The sequence below is a fragment of the Mus musculus genome, chromosome 17 (genome assembly GCF_000001635.26).
Source record: "Mus musculus strain C57BL/6J chromosome 17, GRCm38.p6 C57BL/6J".
Taxonomy (NCBI): domain Eukaryota; kingdom Metazoa; phylum Chordata; class Mammalia; order Rodentia; family Muridae; genus Mus; species Mus musculus.
This window is the reverse complement of record NC_000083.6, coordinates 21,612,304-21,621,151: the sequence shown is the minus strand read 5'-3', so window position 1 is coordinate 21,621,151 and position 8,848 is coordinate 21,612,304. Positions and strand designations below refer to the sequence as shown.

The following is an 8,848-nucleotide window of genomic DNA, read 5'->3' as shown; positions in this document are numbered from 1 at the left end:
GAGAAAAAATTTTGTTCAACCTTGTTCCATCTATGAAATATATATATATATATATGTATACACACACACACACACACACACACACATATATATATACACACATATATCTATGTAAAGTTTATATGGGAATGTGCTGGAACTTTGTTCCATCCATCAAATCTGTATGTATGTAAATATGTAAAGCTTGAGTGGGTGATTGTTGGAGCTTGCTCCATCTACCAACTCTGTGTATGTATGTATATTGTGTAATATATGTATGTGTGAAATGCTTGGAGCCTGCTTGTTGGAATATTGTTCCTTCCACCCAGAAACTGTTTGAGTGTGTGTGTGTGTGTGTGTGTGTGAAATGCTTAGAGCCTGTTTGCTGGAGCTTTCCTCCAGCCATTCATACTTCCGTCTGTCTGTCAATATGTTCATCTTTTGCTACATCCACTCAGTGTGTATATGTGTGTGGGGGTCTGTCTGTCTGTCTATGAATTTTCTCTCTTTTCTTTTCTTTCTCACTGGCTGCTAAGAGTTATAAGAGTTCAGGGTTTTTCCTCTGGCACAGGGAATGCGAGCCACAGTAATCATGTTTTGTTCCCTGAGAGAAAAGCATCCTGAGTAATTTCTCTAATTGCTGGCTGCCATAGGCAGCAGCCCTATCAGTACCTGGACAGACACCCCAACCCCTCCATCAGCCCCTCTTAAGTGCTGACCCCCATCAGCTGCTCTCAGCACTGACCTCCACCCATACCACGCATTGCTGCCTACCACGATTTACACTCCCCTCCCCTGCCCCCAATGAATGTGAAACCCCCTACACATGAGGATTCTACAGTGACCCCTCCACAATTGTCACGCAGTGTAAGAATACTGAAAATACTTAGAAAGCATTTTCAGTTAGCATAAATTGAACCTCACTTCCAATCCCAGCTCAGTAAAGTCTCAGGGTCAGAAATGAAACTGAATGATTGGAATGTGAATAGTATACACTAGCGATGTTCTGAATTTATCATGGACTTAAAATGATGGAAGCCTTATACTTCCAAAGGAACACACCAAAGAAGAGAAAACATTTCATAGAATTTTTGTTCCTCTAAAGATTTCACTTTGTGGAATCTTACTTTTTTACTTTGTGGGATCTGAGATTCGTTCACACAAATCTCACATACTTGTACTCTAATTTGTCAGAAACTCAGAGGAGCAAGAAAACTATTCTCACCTACTGAAACCAGACTCATCTAACTCTGCAACATCCAATCTCTGTACGGAGACCTTTGAGCAGGGACCAGGCATTGACCCTCCTCCTGGGAGAAGTCCACAGTTATACCATTGATTGTCAACAAATCACAAAATAAAAGACAACAGCTTGAAAATTCCTGCTGGTACACATCTTTAAAATGTTAGCAATGAGCAGATAGAGGTGGGTGGAAACCTGTGAATTCCAGTCCAACCTGGACTACAAGATGAGTTCTACATTAAGTTTGGTCATGTGTCCACAGACATAGTGGTTTTCTTGAACCAAGAAGAAATGAGGACTGCAGGCATTTTTCTGATGTATATGAATTATCATAGTTATTCACAAGATGCTTTCTAATATTATAATACTTTTTAATTCTCTCTCTCTCTCTCTCTCTCTCTCTCTCTCTCTCTCTCTCTCTCTCCCTCTCCCTCCCTCTCCTCCCCTCTAATCCCCCATCTCTTCAAAACATGGTTTCTCTGTGTAGCCCTGCCTGTCCTTAAACTTTCTCTGTAAACCAGGCTGGCAAAGAACGCCAAGATATTGGTCCTGTGAAGGTTATATGCCCCAGTATAGGGGAATGCCAGGGCCAGGAAGTAGGAGTGGGTGGGTTGGGGAGCAGAGGGAAAGGGGAGGGAATAGAGGGTTTTTGGAGGGGAAACTAGGAAAGGGGATAACATTTGAAATGTAAATAAAGAAAATATCTAATAAAAGAAAAAAAAGAAAATTTTGTGCATATATATCAAGATCTGCCGCTGCTCCGGAGTGCTGAGATTAAAGGTGTGTGCCACCACCTCAAGCTGGTTTATAATGCCTTTTCTAACTGTGAAAAAATGTGAGCTGATTCCCTCAAACAGCATACTGTGATTTTCCTGGATCTAATTTACAACATTAAGAACTCAGAACAAGGGGTGGAGAAATGGCTTAGAGGTTAAGAGTACTGACTGCTCTTCTGTAGGTCCTGAGTTCAAATTATAGCAACCACATGGTGGCTCACAACCATCTGTTAGATCTGATGCCCTCTTCAGGGGTGTCTGAAGACAGCTACAATGTATTTACATACAATATATAAATAAATCTTAAAAAAAAAGAAAAGAACTCAGAACAAGAAAACCCTTTTTTTTCCTTTCCTTTCCTTTCCTTTCCTTTCCTTTCCTTTCCTTTCCTTTCCTTTTCTTTTCTTTTCTTTTCTTTTCTTCCTTCCCTCCTTCTTCTGCCCAACCTCTTCTTTTTCTTGAATTGTTTTTTGAAACAAGGTCTCACCATGTAGCTCTGGTGGTCCTAGAACTCACTATGTAAAGCAATCTAGCCTCATTGAGATCCACCTGCCTTTGCCCCCTGAGTGCTGAGATAAAAGCAGAGTGCCACCAAGCTTGGTTACACACTTTTTACAACATTGTATTTATATCAGATATTACAAACGTTTCAGATGAAAAATTAATGGTGGAAAGTTTACTTTTAATCCCAGCACTTGGGAGGAAGAGGCAGAGGCTGGCGGATTTCTGAGTTTGAGGTCAGCCTGGTCTACAGAGTGAGTTCCAGGATAGCCTGGGCTACACCGAGAAACCCTGTCTCGAAAATCCAAAAAAAAAAAAAAAAAAAAAAAGAAAGTTAATGTTTACAGCCATACCTGTGGAACTCACAACAAATTATACTTTCAAATTCAATTAAATTTGCAGGGGTTCCTCTAATATCTAAAAGCTCTCTGGGAATCCCTAGGTCCATATGCCACTCTCTTGAATTGGGAAGTGGTAGAACACGGAAGTTAGTATGGATGACTGTAAATTTCAATAACTTTGTCCTTTCCACCATAGCAAAGAGAACTAGGTTTGCAAATATCAGCAGATAAATTCAAATATTCTACTAGATTATTCTTATGAGAATATCTGGCAGCCAGAAGATCAATAAAAAGAAATAGTATTATTCCAGCTAATATTATTGAAAATTTATCGATGAGGGTAAGACATTCGTAGCAGAATTTTGAGAGCTGCTATCCTTTTGAGAAACGGAGACACCGATCATGCTCTGCTCTGCTGCCACTCATTCTCCAGCCGCACAGCTCCTCTGACCTGGGAAGTTCCAGGACCTCCGGGCTGCAGTTCCTGCTGCGGAGGTGCTGACTGCTGACTCTCCCAGGACGCCCCAGAGGCACCTGAGGCTTAGGAAAGTTTTTGGTCCTAGCCGTGTCTTCTGCACTCAGATCTCCAACCCCGTGGTGCAGGCCACCCCAGCTCAGTCTGAAAATGGGTTGACACTCTTGGCTTTTATTCCCACTTCCTTGGGCTCACACACACAGCGACCGACTTCCCTAACATCACTCCTCTAACCCCACCCACTCTACACTCTCCCTTTGCAACCATCAAACAGACCACATCGCCCCCACCCCCACCCCACCCCGACACACATCCTCTGTTTCTAGGTGAGTGGCCCCGCCCCGCTGAAACCGGCCCTTCCTCCTCAGTCTCTGGCTTCATTCCACATTGCTTCAGCTCTCAGGCTGCCCTGGACCAGCTCTGCAGTGCTTCCCCATAGGCTTGCTGCCAGCCTGGACCATAAGTGGATACATACTAGGATGCTGTACCCCAATATCTGACTCCTATATTGGAACCCTTCAAGATGCAAGATAGGCAGCCTAAATCTCCATCGGGGTATCAACTTGTAGCAGCTTGTAGGCCACGAAATGCATACAGAAGAAGAACAGTCTAAAACATTCAGATGCCAGAGTCCCACACCCCAAAACACAAACATGAGAAGCCAAAACCAAATACTGTAATTTTGATTTGGGGAAAGACCTTTGAGGAATGGGCTGTCTCAAGAACTCAGTGGTCAGCAGACAGGGATGGTTTATTGAACACACACCCTAAGACTGATCTATCAGAGCCACAGCTCAGAATTTAGGGGCTGAGCTACAACCCTAAACATTTGCCAGGGCCTGTTTATAAAGGAAAACACAGACACACACACACACACACACACACACACACACACACACAATGAGCTCATGTGCAGGTGTAGGAAGTGCTACCTGTGGTCTGTTCTGACTCAGGCTATTTTGACTTGCTATACATAACAATTCTAACTGACCTTTATTCTGATTGGTCCTAAGTGGAGCTTTTAGTCTTCGATATCTTAAGATTAACAAACCCCAGCATGTACAGAACATAACAGCACATATGGTCAGCATGACCCTGCTCTGAGTCAAGTTATTTGTCTGTGTCGATGACTGGCAGGCATATTACAGAAGCAATATGAAATAGCTGGCAGGTATGGAACAAAATGGCTATAGCTATGCTGCAGGGGTGGGGAGGAGCAGACCTCAACAGTCAGCCCACAGCTAAGAGCCCAGGGCTGAATTCATCCTGCATTGTACTAGTTTTATCACTAGATGTCGGACTTGTCATTTTAGTAACTCAGAAACAAGTTTGTCTTCATGACTCATGCTAAAAGTGCTTTGACATAAAACCTAGAATTTATTTACTTTTTTAATACAGTGGTGAATGCAGAAAATCTTGGCTGTCTCTTATAGGCATAATTTTTTTGTAGCCTATTTTAACAAACGTTCAACCTCTCCTCTTTCCCACCACCCACCAGAGCTAGTGGAAGAGAAAACTTATTAGGATACAAGGGAAGTGAACCTGTTTAGCAATAATTCTTTAGGGGTGATCTCAGTCGTCTTTGTCAGCAGTTCAGTCATGTAGCAAACACCAAATACAAATCAGCAGCTGCAGTTCAATCCCCTTGGCAAGTGGGCACCACACGTGAGCCAGTGTAGTTTAATCCTGAAGGAACCACAAGGCTCAACAACCAGCTGAGGCTGCTGAAGCAGCAAGAAACTACAGGAACCTCACCAGAATTTCTTTAGCGAGTCTCTCTCATTACCACCAGCAGAGCCAATACATGCATGTTGTTAACAAAGAATAGTGAGGCAGACAGAGCAAACAAGTGCTCTCACTCCCACTCTCACTCCCACTGTCTGTGGGGTCATATTTGTCATGTGTCCTTTCATATGTTTGCTATAGAAATACATCCTTTCACCTGTGTGCTCCAGCAAAACATCACTTGAATTACCTGACTTTCCAAAGAAACTAGAAGTTTGCACTTCAATCCCTGATGCAGAAAATAAGGTATGTTGTTCCAACCCTAAAAAAGTCAGTTATACCATCCCATCTCTAGCTCTGGGAACACTGAGGACGATATGTTCAGAAAATAAGAAGGGAAAGAGGGGGAAAGGCTAAGACACACCATTCTCTAAACTCCATACAACTACTGTAATCAGTAACCAACAGTGAAAGACCCACAGCGTGAGGACTCCCCCACACTCTGACTCAGGAGAGGTGACACCCCAAATCACTCACGAGAAATGGTCTTGATGCAAACTGCAAGAGCTTAATTTGGGAAAGACCAGTGCACTGTGGGTGACTCGTATCCCATGCAGCGGTAGAGGAGTCGACGACAAGCTCAAGGGGTAAGGGGTTTTATAAAGGCAGAAACTGCAAACATCTGGCAAAAACCGCAAACACCTGGCATTGGGCTATAGCATTTGGCAAGCTAGCAAGTTTGCATAGCAGGTTTAAGGAACGGTTCCTGGAACAACTGGGGCAAGTTGTACTCCCTGCCATTAGTGAGGTCTATTTTGGACACAGGTCTAGGGGCTTAAATAATTTTTCACTCTCTCTCAGGATCTTTCAACAGCAACTGTCCTTGCCTGCACTGGCCTCACACAAGACCACAGCCTAGGAAAGGGAACAGCTGGGGTTCACTTTATCTCTCCGATATTGGCTATGGACAGACTTGTTCTATATAGTTTAAATTTCATATGTTATATGGACCTGGGAACTCATCTATTTAAATTAGAGTTTTCAATTCGGTGTAAAATAAGTCTTTAATATAAGTAGGAATAAGATCTACATGTTCACTTATGTGTATTAAGTAGCCTGTGTAATTGTCCTGACACACTGACAAACAGTTACATATAGTTTGCAAGGTTATGCAAGCCTTTAACCCCAGCACTAAAAAGGCAGAACAAGGGGAACTCTGAGTTCAGCGCCAGCCTGTTCTACATAATGAATACCCCTCCCTGATGAGTAACTTTTACAGGACCTGAAGCACTATGCAAGCTTCTAAAGAAGGAAGCCATTGAAAAGTCCTACCCAGATATTGTGCTCTTCCCCCAGCCTTGAGCAGGCTGCTCAGACCTGTCTTGCTACAGCAGGCTAGCCCACCTAGGGTGGAGTCTTCAGACATAGGTAAAGTCTATTGTCATGCCACATCTGCAGCTTTCCTCCAAGATGCCACTACCTGCTGAGTGGCTGAGATCCTGGCATCATGGAGGATGGGTCCCACCACGACTCTCTCTTTTTTTTTTTTTTTTTTGGTTTGGAATTCTTTTCTCTTTTGTTAAAAGAGGAATAGGAAATGGGGACCAGGTACCCCTGGGCTCTGGGGAAGAGGCATGCAGGGAATCCTTGCAGGCAGGAGCTGGGTAGAAGAGTCCTGGAGTTTCCCATACTCCTTTGCAGGAAACAGCAATGCTGGCAGATAAGGAGGTGGAGTGAGGCAGAGCCCTTCAGTCAACGGGGTGGTGGGCCAAGGGGCTTGGGGCTCACTCTAACATGCAAAGTCCAGCTGCCCCATAAACTAGGTTGCCTTTAAAGAGTGACATACATATAAATACATAAGACAGCTGCACGCACACATGCGGAGAAGGCTCTGCATTCCCATGGGTAGGGATCTAGGCCTATGGCCCAAGACAGAAGTCAGCCACGTGCCTGCCACCAAGTAATTCTCTGAAACACTCCAGGTGGTGGGGCCAGGCAGGTAAGTCTTCGCTGGGATGGCTGCTTGGTCTCCAAGGTGCTGCCTACCAGGAGTAGATCTGCCACTTGGAGTCAGATCCAGGCGAGCTGGGGGTGCCTGCGCTGTGAACTTGCGTGCATGCAGCTGTGCGTGCTGGCACATGACTGCCTGGCTAGAGTCCAGTCTCTCTCCTCCAGGGCTCTGGGGTATAGGGGTGCAGACAGAGGAGGGGTGAAGGGGCCCACTGAGACATCCTCTCCCCCCAACCCACGGGGTTCTGGCCTCCGGGAGGGCTTGGAGGGGCCTCCCTTATCTCTCTGCCTCCATGGCAGGGTGGGCCCTTGGTTCTGAGGTGGCCTGTTGAGGAGCCAGGGGAGGCCAGTCTGAAGTCGGGGAAGTGGGTGCCGGAGTCTACAGGGGCGGCTGCGGCTGGTGGTGCTGTGTGCCTCCTGGGGGTGAGGCTGCAGTTGGCCAGCTGGGTGTTGCAAAGCTGCCAGTGGCATGGGGGAAGTGCGGTGGGGGCCCCCACGACTCTTAAGTAAACATTGGCCTTGATCAGAAAACTTTGTCTTGGCTCGCTATTTCTCTCGAAGCCTTTCCCATTCAAAACCCCATCTTTACTTTCAGGAATGGCCGCAGGTAGCTACAAGCTATGGTGTCTATAAACCACATCAGTGATCATTACAGTACAATAACTCTAAGAGTGCAGTAGTGGCAAGGATACCTTGGTAGTAACCGACAGTTCCCTAATTGGACTTAAGACATTTTTAACAAAAGAGAAACTGATTCTCTGGCTGCCTCTTCTCCACCCCCATCAGACTTCTGAACCATACAGGTAAGCTTCACTTCCCCTGCCCAACTTCCCTGCTATCTGAGCCCTCTGGGCCAATCCAAACTGCTCTGAGCAACCTGCCATCCCAGGAGGACATCCATTATCCTGCCACATCGCTGCCCACCTTCATTGGACCTGAGGCTCCTGAACATACAGAAATGTCCAGAATCATACAGCCCAAAGATATCTGTCAGAGACCTACCTCACCAGGATCACTGAGGATCAACCCCCACCCCAATACCTACTGCAGCAGAACATCCAGGGACCAAAACCATCCAGATGGCTAAAGGTCCTTGAAAAAAACACAATCAGCAAGAGCCAGAATATTATGACACCTCCAAAGCACAGCTACCCCAATACAGCAAGCTCTGAATAACTTAACATGACCAAAGCTCAAGAAAATGACCATACATCCAATCTTATAACGATGATAGAGGACTTTAAAGAGAAAATGAATAAAATCTCTTTTAAAAATACAGGAAAATATGAACAAACAGACAGAGGACTTTAAAGAGGAAACAAATCCCTTACAGCCATATAGGAAAACACAATTAAACAAGTGAAGGAAATAAAACTGTGCAGGACATGAAAGTGGAAATAGCAATAAAGAAAACATAAAAGAATCCTGGAGACAGAAAACCTAGGAAAGCGAACAGGGACTATAGACACAAGCCTCACCAACAGAGTACAGGAGATGGAATAGAGAATCTCAGGTGTGGAAGATACAATAGAAGAAATTGATACATCAGTCAAAGAAAATGTTAAAGCAAAAAAGCAGTGTAGGTAGTGCTTCAGTCTCATAAAAGTACAGCTGAAAGTTCCAGAAAGAAAAAAAGAAAAAGCGAGCACACCAAAGAGAAGTAGAAGGCAGGAAAAAGTCAAAATCAGTGCTGAAATCAACCAGATAAAAACAAAGAAAACAATCCCGAGAATAAATGAGTTCGTTGAGAAAATCAACAAGATAGACAAACTCTTAGTCAAACTAGCCAAGAAATATA

The 8,848-nt window shown here is 44.5% G+C and overlaps 1 long non-coding RNA gene and 1 pseudogene across 2 annotated transcripts in view; one reads left to right on the top strand and one right to left on the bottom strand.

Moving 5' to 3' along the window:
• Gm41541 overlaps positions 1-1,360 on the top strand; it is a 5,198-nt gene extending 3,838 nt beyond the window's left edge. The window contains exon 2 of the long non-coding RNA XR_876654.1: positions 1,174-1,360. This is a non-coding gene — a long non-coding RNA (predicted gene, 41541). The remainder of the gene's footprint in view (positions 1-1,173) is intronic.
• Positions 1-5,650, bottom strand: part of Gm30531 (predicted gene, 30531) — a 19,808-nt pseudogene extending 14,158 nt beyond the window's left edge. The window contains exon 1 of the transcript NR_169114.1: positions 5,578-5,650. The product of NR_169114.1 is annotated as a predicted gene, 30531 (transcript). The remainder of the gene's footprint in view (positions 1-5,577) is intronic.
• Between the last annotated feature and the right edge of the window lie 3,198 nt (positions 5,651-8,848).